A 12,194-nucleotide genomic window follows, 5' to 3' on the forward strand; every position below is an offset into this window, starting at 1 on the left:
CTCATGACTTCAGGGAGCATGGAAGGAAATGTCTGCAAAAGAAGTCACTCCAGGGAAATCAGAAAGAAAATATGTCAAGTACAGTAACCATTATACAAGAGTAAAATCATGATAGTTAAATTTTTTGTTTTTGTTTTAAGATTGATTTATTTATTATAAAAATCAGAGTTACAGAGTCAGAATGAGTGGGGGAAAGAGAGGTCTTCTATCCACTGGTTCCTTCCATAGGTAGCCACAGTAGTCAGTTCTGTGCCAGGCCAAAGCCATGAACCAAGAGCTTTTTTGGATCCCCCACATAGCTGAATTGGCCAAAATATTTGGGCCATCTCCTGCTGCTTTGCCCCAGACAATAGCAGGGAGCTGAATCCGAAGTGGAGCAGCTGGGACAGGAACTGGTGCCCATATGAGATGTTGGCATTGCAGGTAGCAGCTTTACCTGCCACACCACATTGAGACTCCAATAGTTAATTATTCCTCCCTCTACAAATTCCTCAAGCTTCACATCACTCTCCTTTCTCTCTTTATCATCCACTTTGACTCAATTTCCTCATCTTTTATTCCCTCTTTCCATTTTGAAAGTACACAAAAACAAACCAAGAAGTATGAAATACCTGGACTTTTGTGTAGTCATATCATAATATCGCAATATCTTGGTTTTTGAATCTTTCTCCTATTTGTTCTTTTGAAGACTTGGATATCATTATCCATTGGTTCCTATCTTCCTCTTTAAAGTCTTCATTTAGCTCAATTTGTTTAGTTTTCACAACTGAGTGAGATTCTGAAGTATTTGTGGTTCTGGGTCTGCCTTTTCTCAATTAACCAAGTATCCTCAATGCTTATCCATGATATCCCAAATGACGAGATTCCATCCACTTTCATTGAAGATGTCACTGCATGTTTATGTATGCCATATTTTCTTTAAAGTCTTTTCATTTTATTCCTTGATGCTCTTCTGTTCTGGTTCCACCTTTCCCTGAGTTAAATCTCCTCTTTGGTTCTAATGCCTTGAATGTTTTTCCTTGGAATGTTGTTGACACAGGAACAGGGTTTAAAAAGAAAATAGTTGTTATTAAGTATACCTGTATAGAACATGCATAAATCATACCTTTAATGCTTAATAAATTTTTTGTAATTCAACACATTTTGTAATTAGCATATATATAATATGCATCAAAAATTAGAACATCATAGGGGCCGGCACCATGGTGCAGTGGGTTAATCCTCCTCCTGCGGTGCCGGCATCCCATATGGGCACTAGTTCTAGTCCAGGCTGCTCGTCTTTCCATCCAGCTTTCTGCTATGGCTTGGGAAAGTGGTAGAGGATGGCCCAAGTCCTTGGGCCCCTGCACCCACATGGGAGACCGGGAGGAGGCGCCTGGCTCCTGGGTTCATATCGACGCAGCTCCAGCAGTTGCGGCCATTTGAGGAGTGTACCAACGGAAGGAAGACCTTTCTCTCTGTCTCTCCTTCTCACTGTCTGTAACTCTACCTCTTAAATAAAAGTAAATAAAATATTTAAAACAAAAATTAGAACATCACCTGTATCCCCAGCCATAATGTCTTTTTCAAGTCTTTTTTTTAAAGATTTATTTATTTATTTGAAAGTCAGAGTTAAAGTGAGGCAGAGGCAGAGATAGGGAGAGAGAGAGAGGCAGAGAAAGAGAGAGGTCTTCCACCTGCCGGTTCATTCTCGATATGACTGCGACAGCCCAAGCTGCACTGATCCGAAGCCAGGAGCCAAGAGCTTCTTCCGGGTCTCCCACACAGGTGCAGGGGCCCAAGGATTTGGGCCGTTTTCTTCTGCTTTCCCAGGTCATAGCAGAGAACTGGATGGGAAGTAGAGCGGCCACGACTCAAAACCATGCCCATATGAGATGCCAGCGCTGCAGGCTGCGGCTTTACCCACTATACCACAGCACTGGCCCCTAGAATCATATTTTTAAAAGCAAATTTTATTCTAAACTTGGAAGCACTAGCCTCTTACACGTTGGTAATAATGGCCCTCTCATTAGTTTTGTAAATGGGAATATTAAAGGTTCTTTAACTTTCATAGGATTTTTAACTTTAAGGAAAAGCCCTATGAATATATTAGCTATGAGTGTAATATATCACATGCTTTGAAATTCAGAACAAAATGGTAGATGGGTGATTTTCATTAAAATGGTTTTCTATACCTGAACAATCTATGTTATTCATTTCTATATATCAAATTCTGATTGTGTTTTAAGCATTTTTGACCCTACAGCAAATGGATTTCATTAAAATTTATTATAACTTTATTAAATATGTGTGGCAATATAAAATACACCCAGACTAAACCACTTACGGCAGTTCTGGTGCCCATCTATTTAAAATAAAAGTAATGCCCTTATGGTAACTTACAAAAGCTTCAAGAAAGTTTCTTACAGGGGGTGCTATTCAGGCTAACTAATAGATTTTGGTAAACTAATAATCATTCTTTCCAAGACACAATTTTCTGATTTGTAAAATAGAAACAAGAACTAAAACATATGATATACAAGGAGCATTCTGAGCAAATAGGCCTTTAATTGTGCCACAGATCTGCTCACAAGATCCACCTTTTTTTTTTTTTAAGATTTAGTTTATTTACTTGAAAAACAGGGTTACAGAGAGAGGTAGAGCAGAAGAGAGGTTTTCCATCCACTGGCTCACTCTCCAAAGGGCCACAAGGACAGAGCTGAGCTGATCCGAAGCCAGGAGCTTCTTCCGAATGTCCTACATGGGTGCAGGGGCCCAAGCACTTGAGTCACCCTCCACTGCTTTTCCAGGTGCATTAACAGAGAGCTGCACTGGAAATGGAGCAGCCGGGGCTCGAACTGGGCCCCATGTGGGATGCTGGCACTGCAGGCCTGTGGCTTTAACCTAGCCTCAAGATCCAGCATTCTTACTATCTGGCTTCCAACATATTGAGGAATGCTGTGGCCTTGCAACCACTCTAAATTGTTGGCTTCAGAACAGTATCTTTTGACCTAAACATTAAAAACCTTTGTCTCTTTGGGGTGGTGAGTGCTGATAACAAAACCAATATACTTCATTGTAATGTGGACACTGTTGGCATTCCCTAGCCTGGTAAATATTTAGCCATGTGCCACAAGGGTGAAGGACAAGGGCAAATGATATCTGAGGCCAGTAGAAAATTAGAACTTGAATGCCTAAGATGTATAGTTATCTCATAGCTGTTTTCTTTATGGTCTGTGTAGAATAAATGTCAGGAACATGGAAAAATACTAAACTGTCCAGACCCTGTTTTGATCTCATTACATGGATAGCAAAGAAACAAGGGTTTGCAGTGTTTTACTGAAGAAATTTTTATAAGAGCTTGACAGATATAAATAACCAAGTAATAATTAGTAATATTTGAATAACTTGCAACTACATAACAGAGAAATCTGGTAGTTATGGGATTGTTAATTTTTCTGCATTTTTTAGGAATTCAGATTAGGCTGTTATCTTTCACTTGATTAACTTGAAACAGTTTCTAGAACAAAGGAGATTCCTGCAGATAGTAAAAAAAATCCCTTCTTTCCTGCTTTCATCCTAACCCAAAGAAGGAGGAGGTACAGGTGAAAGAGTGAGGAGTGAGGAGGAGGCATAGAAGAAGAGGAGAGAAAGAAAGAGAAAAATTAACAATGAGAGGGGAGGGATAAAGAAGGGAGGGAGGGAGAAGACATATGTAAACAAAAAAATCATAACTTTCTCTACTTTTCTTAAACAAGTTTCACTTAGGTCTACTCACTCAATTTTTCTGTATGTCCCCAAATAAATGTGCATTTACAGGCAATATATTGTACTTTTTTCACATTTGACTTCATTCTGGACACCTAGGACAAATTTTATAAGCATTTTTAATAATTTTCAGGAAAAGTTAGGATGATTAAAAGAAAAATGGTAAACAGAAAAGGTGGGGACACTTTTAGCTAAGAAATCTGAATCCATAGTCCTTGTTATTGACAAATGACATATTAACAGATGCTAAGGTGTATAAAGCTATCAAAAAATTACGAATTCACTTGAAATGCACCTTTTCTGTCCAAACATGAGTGGATAAGCAGAATAATGAACTAACACTTAGGAAGATTATTCTAGGTAGAAGAAAATATCCTAGTTTCTTTATTCATTCAGCAAATATTTACTGAGCATGAACCATTGCCACATTCCCTTGGGAAATGGTGAAAGTAAGCAAATGAGAGAGTGAAGAAGGCTAAGGTTGCTGGCTATGGAGAGGGCATGGCGGGAGGTGGGCCAGTGAAGCCCAGGTAAGGTTCTCCAAGGAAGATTCTCCAAGGGAATAATTTGGTCCAAGACCCAGCATCAGAAGAGATCCATCTATGTGAAGATATGAAGGAGGGGAAAAGCATTTTTGGGAGAGGGAGCAGGACGTACAAAGCCTTTGGGGAGAGTTGAGCATGGTACAGGGAATACCAGTGACTTATATCCATCTGTGTTCTCACAAAGTCAGAAATGGTGTCATAAGTAACTTAGAAAGACCTTTATTTTACAAGCAGTAACAGCAAATAGGACTCACCTTGTGTTTCCAAGTCAAGATTTTGCAGATTGCATTGAAACACAGCTATAGTCTATTGTTAATGTTCTGGTTTGGAGGAATTTGAATCATAGCTCTGCCAATTATTAACTTTCCAAGTGCTAGTAAGTTCCTTATTCACTCGTCATCCTTTCCTCCACTTTTATAAAGTAGGGACAATAATGGCATGTTCTTCCTGTGATTGGTTTGAGAAATAAATAATAATAGTTATCATTAACCAAGTACTTACTTACTAAGAATCAGTGCTTTCATGCGAAGTCATTTTACCCTGCCAAGACGAGCCCTCATTGGCCTAACCTGAGAGCACATGCTCTTTTTAGAAAGCATTTCCTAAATTCATTCAATGTGTTCCCAAGGAAAGTGCCTCAGGGAAATGTATGGTAAAAGTCAAAGACCGGATTTATTCCAACAATGGTCAATGATTATAAATATGGCTATTGGCATTTGTGTATGAGTGAGATAATCCCAAAATATTGTGAACTTTTTCAGAGGTAGATCTCTGCTCTGCCATACTATTGTCTATCTGATTATATGTGGGCTTCACCCACAGTTGGTTCATAATGAATGTTTGTTGAACGAATAAATAAGCCTTAGACTTTGTGCTGGTAGTGTCTTTAGTTGACTTGCTGCTTCTTCCCCCTCTTGCATCTGTCAATAGAAACGTCTTTCCTTTGTACTTTCATTTTTGCTATTTCTGCTCCACTTCACCTTTGATTATTTTTTTCCAGCGACATGTTCCACTGAACACTTCAGCAGCTGGGAATATCTAATTTTCTCTTTAAAGCCTTCTCTTTTCCCCTTCCCTTGAGTGCTTGCTTTACATCATTTTAAACATATCCTGCCACAAACACACCCTTAAAAGGGAGCTAAGCGTCTTTTCGTTTGACTAGAGCTTTTACTTTGATTTCTTTCTCTTCTAAAGCATACACATATGTATATAATTCTATTGGTGTAAATACATTTTCTAGCTTTTAATACATTAATTTCAGATAATTTTAATAGTAGCATAGATCAGATATAAACTCTGTTACTTCCTGTTCATGTGCCTCTTAATTCTGCTGAGCTGCTTCACGGTGTGTGTGTGTGTGTGTGTGTGTGTGTGAGAGAGAGAGAGAGAGAGAGAGAGAGAGATCTGTAATGTATTCCAAGCTATTTGTATTTATAGCCACACAAGCATCCTTCAAGTCTTACAGACTAAATGTAAGTATTTGGCCTCATGGGTCATTTTCTGTTCACTTCAGTCCTGTTTTATTTTTCCTAAAACACAATAAAAATCTTGTCTAACAGACAAGTCTTTTGTATGCTGGGATGCTGTAAGAAGGTTCAATCATTTTTCTCCTTCTTATTTCTTATAGAGGTGGGTTACACCTCTACAAATCTAATCTTTGCTCAACTCCCTTCCTTGGCCAAACATCTTCATATTTAGATATTGCACATCTCCAAACATAGCCATCAATATCCTAAATTAAAGACCCTCTCTGTTTTCTTTTCCCTTCATGGACGAGAGAAAGCGCCCCAGTTTCGCTCTTGATGTGAAATCAATTTCCTTCTTTGTATCAGGGCTTGTTTCTCTTGTACTAAGATTACATCTGGTCTTCCTCTCGCTGTCTGTATTCTTAATGCATTACACGGTTCTGCTGGAAGGCCTGCTTTCCCTGTATCTGCGCAATTTTAATTAGCCTTTTGAAGTTCTTTTGAAATCCTCTCTTTCTCTTTTGATTATTTACTGTCTACAGGTCTCCTTATCTCAGTCTCTGTTAAATTCTTTTCCACATTATTATTTGTTCTGGAATTTTAATTCCAGATATGAGGGTGTTGTCTGCTTATTTTTTGTGTGCGCATCTTGCACACACACACACACACACACAAATGCCTTTTCTTCCTTTTAACATTCTCCACCTTCCTCTTGGACACTCAATGAAACAGAAATAAGTCCCAATTGTTTCACTAGCACTCAAGATAGCTGGATCTCCACCACTAAACAAATGTTCTCCAAACAATGAGGTAGATTCTGTGATGCAGAGATCTATAAAATAACTATATTTTAGCAAACTAGTTTTTGCAAGGAAAATGTCTTGAATTTTGACTTAAAAATTGAATCTTTGCCAAAAAATGAATAAAAATGAAATGTTTTGGAGCTCATAACTTTAAATGCAGCTGCATCTTCAGAAAGAAAGTAACTCAGTCTCTCACAGATAAAAGCCTGCATGGCTGGCACACTCGCCATTTAAACTACACAGTAGAACTTCCATCAACATTTACTGGGGAAGAATGTTAGTCTACATTGCTGGAAGCCATGATAAGATACCACCTCTGGTACTCAAATGAGAAAATTTTGTTCGTTACTTCTCTATGTTACAAGATCTAGATATCGATACAGCTATAGATATCAATAAAACTGTCAGAATTTTCCCTACCTACTTCGCCCTCTTAGTTCCTAGATAGCCTAAGTCTACAAATCATTGCCTTTCTTGGCTTGATGGCTTATTTTGGATCCAAATTGTGAGATCCACTATCTCCCTTAAAATTTAATTGTTACTGACCTATGATTTGTCAGCCAGGTTTCTTGATGGATTCATGAGAAATTAACATAAATATGATGAAATATATCTACATGAAAAAATTGGGGAAGAAGATTTTTTAACTGCTGGTCACAATGAAATTACACTGATTAATTACTGCAGTACAACTTTGCATATGATTTATATGAAGGACTTGTTTATGCTGTCATTCAAAAGTGTTATAGATGATACATCTGATATCTATGCAAATATATATTAGGTTTCTTTTTCAGAATTCAGGAAGGGAATCTTTTATATCAATGTAAATGTGCAGAATTTTGCTCTAACTAAAGATTTAGTTCAAAATCCTACAGCAAATTCGTCCTCAGTTTCAGTGTTTTTAGCTCTTCCAGTGTTCTCCTCTGTAACTGAACTCTGTAAATATCCTTTTTAAAATGCCTTTTTCCATTTAAGGAAAATTTTCAATACTCTTCATTTATTGACAGGCCAATATGTGATCCCTTGCAGGTATATTCATTGATAAGAACGACTACTAACAAATTTTATTAGCCACCTACTTTGAAACTTATTAACTAATTAAAAATTGGAAATTTCCTAATCATCTCTTAAATTCTAAGTGGTTCTTTAACTCTGTTACTAGTTTATTAGAGACGTAGAATGAGTTTTGTATGTGTTGCTACTCTGTTAAATAACATTACGATGAACAATGTTAACAACAGATTGCCTACCATCAATCCTATTATAAAGAAGTATCCATGATGTTTTTAAAAAATCTCAGATATGGTTAAAAATTATTCAGTAAAAAAACACTAGTTATATGTACTTTGAAGAGTTGTTACCTGCTTTAGCATAACCTAGTATATGAAAAAAACTAAAGAACTGGGCATATTATGATGAGGTTATGATCACTAAAAAGACTTCTATTACAAAATTAACCACTTACAACAACTTAAGACAATTAATGTCTAAAACTTTACCTTATCCTTTATTTTTATTTATTTGAAAGGCAAGGATATAGAGAGTAAGAGCGAAAGAGAGACAGATTTAGGTAGAAAGAGAGAACAATTCTATCTGCTGCTTCACTTGTCAAATGTGTACAACATCCAGGGCTGGATCAGGCCAGAGCCAGGAGCCAGGATCTCAGTCTGGGTCTCTTATGTGAGTGGCGCCTATTCAACTACTTGTCACATCTCCTGATGTCTCCCAGGGTGCATCAGCAGGAAGCTGGAATTGTAAGCAGAGCTCAGATTAAAATCCAGGCATTCCAATCAGGATGTGGGCATCCGAAATTGTGCCTTAACCACTGTGCTAAATACTCATTTAAAGGACAACTATTATTTGGCAAGTCATTAAATTACTTTCCAAAAACCATCTGATAGTTGAGCTACCTAAGTCCTAACATTACAGGCAGCTGTCCATGGAAAAGGCATAAAATGTGAAGAGAAAATGTATATGAAAGTATTACCTGAGTCATTCAAAATATTTATTTGAATGAAACTTTGCAAGATATGCTGAATACATAACACTACATATGATTATATACAAAAGGACAGTGTGGGGGCTGGCACTGAGGCATGGTAAGATAGGCCTCCACCTGCCATGCCAGCATCTCATATGGACCCCAGTTCATGTCCCTTCTGCTCCTCTTCTGATCTAGCTCTCTGCTTATGGCCTGGTAAAGCAGTGGAAGAAGGCCCAAGTGCTTAGGTCCCTGCACCCACGTGGGAGACCTGGAGGAAGCTCCTGGCTCCTGACTTTGGATCAGCTCAGCTCTGGCTGTTGCAGCCATTTGGGGAATGAACCAGTGGACGGAGGACCTGTCTCTTTCTCTCCCTCTCTCTGTCTATAATTCTGCCTCTCAAACAAATAAACAGAATCATAAAAAAGGATGGTCTGGTCGTTTCCCTATTGTTCAGTTAAAAGCTATTTGTTGTAGTACTCCAGTTGCTCTGTCCTTACTGTGGGCATTCACAGCAGGACCCCTATCCTTAATTAAGTTGAAGATAAGTATTCCCAAAAATGAAACAATAAAGAATGAGTACATGAGATTGCATATGGCTTTATAGGTTTGATACTAAACAAGTCATACTCACAATAAGTGTTTCAAGTTTATTCAGCAAATCCATTTTGAGCAGTTCCAGCAAATACATTTTGATACTAAACAAGTCATACTCATAACAAATGTTTCAAGTTTATTCAGCAAATACATTTTGAGTAGTAGAACACTATTCTAGCTGTTGGGTACCTACTAGTAAATTAACATAAAATTCCCTGTCTTTATGGGCCTTACATGGAGAAGACAAACATTAATAAAAGGAGATAGAAGGTAAAATCTGTAGGATTTTAGAATAAGCTTTGCTGACTAAATGGTACTGACCACTGGGTTTTATAGTAATCTGAAAGTTGATTAGGGTGAAACAGAATGCAAAGAACCATTCCCTTAAGAATGATTATGAATGTCTAAGGCAGGGACGAATGGCAAATGGCCTGAATGTCAGTCTTAGAATCACATGCACAGAGAAAAGTAAATGGGTGATTGTGGTCTGAGGCATTTGTATTAGACAAGAAGAAAGGATGTGGTTGGTAAAGACATTGGAATCAATGTTCACCATGTTGTCAGTGATGGATGGTGAACAAAATTAATGAAAGAACATGATAGGAAGACTAATGTGGAAGTTGTGACACTGGGAGGCAGCTATGTGTTGGGAAAAGCATTGATGTTAGTCACATCCCAGGTGAGCTCCTGGCTCTCTGTTATCACCTTGTGAGAATAGAGAGTAACCATCAAAAGTACAATTTACTTCTAGGAAGTAAAATATTTGTTCAGTGAATTAACAAGTGATAGAATATTAGTTTCTTGGAATGCTTAATAAATAACATAAGAGCTTAAAACATTGTCCATTTATTATCTCACAGTGTCTGTGGGTCAGGAACCCACACAAGACATAGCTGGTCCTCTGCTCAAAGTTTTGCTGGGTTGCATTTTCATGCAAATCTTAAATGAGAAAAAGTCTGCCTCACCCTTGCTCATGTTGTCAGAATTCACATCCTTGAGGTTTTCCGATCAAGGTCTCCGTTTTCCTGCTGGCTGTTGTCCATGGTCCTGCTATCAGTTACTAGAGGCTGCCAGTGTTCCCCATCAGGTGGTATCCTCCAAGGGCTCTCTCACGTTGCGGCAGATAATGTCTTCACAGCAGCATGGAGGAAAAGTTCTCTCTTCTGTCTCTGGTGACAGAGTCTTACGTACACCAAAGCAGAATCAATGGCGTGATCATACTCTGTATTTCTCCTTCATTAGATCAAGTCATAGGTTCCATCTGGATTCTAGAAGGGATGACATTTCAGTAGTACAACTCCAGGAGTAAGGAAATATTGAAATCATTTTAGGGTGTGCCCCATTGTAGTGCATTTTAGAAAATCTGGAACAAAACTTGTGGGTCACCCTTAGCAATGACGTGCAACTTCTAGCCCTATTTGTGACTCCTTTAAATGATCCCACTTTTGCTTATCATTTTTTCTGCATTTAAAAAATTGGTGGATAACACAGTAAGGCAATAAAGACTAAGTAACAGGATATTTCTGATATTATGTCAGAAGGGGGCAATAAAATGTTAGATCATGGGGAAGCTGTTTGGTGTAGTGGTGGAGATATTGTCTGAGACAACTGGATCCACATCAGGGTGCTTGTGTGTGAGTCCTGGGTCTGCTCCCAGTTCCGGCTTCCAGCTAATTTGTACCCTGGGAGGAATCACATAATGCTTCTAGTAGTTTCATTCTTGCAACCTCTGTGGGAGATCCGGATAGAGTTACCAGTTTCTGACTTCAGCTTGGTCAAGCCCTGACTCTTGGAGTCATTTGCAGAGGGAACCAGCATATGGGAAGAATGCACTCTCTTGCTCTCTCTCTCCTCTGCTCTCTCTCTCTTTCCCTCTCACTCTCCCTTTTTCTCTCTTTCCATCTGTCTCCCTTGCAAATAAATTTCTTTTAAAAATTTTAAGTCTCAGAGAGGATACAATGGAACTAGGAAGGAAGGAAGGAATTCGAGAGAATATTTTTATACAAGAAACAAAGTATGATCTGCCAATAAATTTTGACTGGCAGAACGTAAAGTTCAAAATATCAGTAATTTTTAAGATGACTTCAAGGAGAGTGAAAGAATGAGGACATAAATCATAGAAACTACAAAGTTATGAAGACCAAAAATGGATGAAAAGATGACTGTTCAGTTTTGATCATGAAATGACAGTATATTGGAGTGCAGAGGAAAGTAAAAAAAAATTCTATTCTAATGTCTATGTTATAGAAATAAGGAAACTGACAATGTGCAATGGTATTCAGTTGACCCTAATGAAAATCCAACAGTCAGAAGCACACCCAGTAACTCAACCATAGCTTTTTAATTGTTTGTAGTCCAATTTTTTGTAGTCCAACTTTTTAAAAAGGTTTATGTATTTGACAGACAGAGAGAGAGAAATCTTCCATCTGCTGTTTCACTTCCCAAATAGCCATAATTGCTGGGGCTGGGCCAGATGGAAGCCAGGAGCCAAGAGCATCTTCTGGGTCTCCCATGTCAGTGGCAGGGGACCAAAAACTTGGGCTTTCCACTGCTTTCCAAGGCACATTAGCAAGGAGTTGGATTGAAAGTGGAGCAGCCGGGATCCAAACTGGCACACATATAGAATGCCTGGATTACAGGGTGCAGCTTTACCTGCTATACCACAATGCCAGACTTCTAACCTGACTTTTTAATGTGCCCTGGTTTATTTTCAATATCGATGTTTGGGTGAAAAAAGATGCAATAAACATATAGAGATAACACATGACATTTGGAAAGATAACTGCACTAGAGGAAAATATTTTTGTTAGAGATAAAGCATTTATAAGATTAGATGTCCAAAAGAAAACAACAGAGGTGAAGGCACCTAGCTATAAGATAAACTTAGGGGCTGGCATTGTGGAGTAGTGGGTAAAGCTGACGCCTGTAACACCAGCATCTAATATGGGCTCCAGTTAGAGACCCAGCTGCTCCACTTCCAATCTTACTCCCCACTAATGGCCTGGCTAAAGGAGAAGATGGCCCAAGTGCTAGGGCCCTTGCCACCTACATG

The 12,194-nt window shown here is 38.4% G+C and overlaps 1 protein-coding gene and 1 long non-coding RNA gene across 19 annotated transcripts in view; one reads left to right on the plus strand and one right to left on the minus strand.

Annotated features, from left to right (window-relative positions):
* Nucleotides 1-12,194, plus strand: part of ROBO2 (roundabout guidance receptor 2) — a 1,407,887-nt gene that overhangs the window by 537,687 nt on the left and 858,006 nt on the right. The window lies entirely within an intron of this gene.
* LOC149126948 (uncharacterized) lies at nucleotides 1,611-4,587 on the minus strand. Its single transcript, XR_016232075.1, has 3 exons — nucleotides 4,547-4,587; nucleotides 3,758-3,842; nucleotides 1,611-1,826 (listed from the first exon to the last, which is right to left on the minus strand). It is a non-coding gene; the product is annotated as an uncharacterized LOC149126948 (long non-coding RNA).

This window comes from Oryctolagus cuniculus, chromosome 4 (genome assembly GCF_051225735.1).
Source record: "Oryctolagus cuniculus isolate XC-2025 breed Fujian yellow rabbit chromosome 4, ASM5122573v1, whole genome shotgun sequence".
Lineage (NCBI taxonomy): Eukaryota > Metazoa > Chordata > Mammalia > Lagomorpha > Leporidae > Oryctolagus > Oryctolagus cuniculus.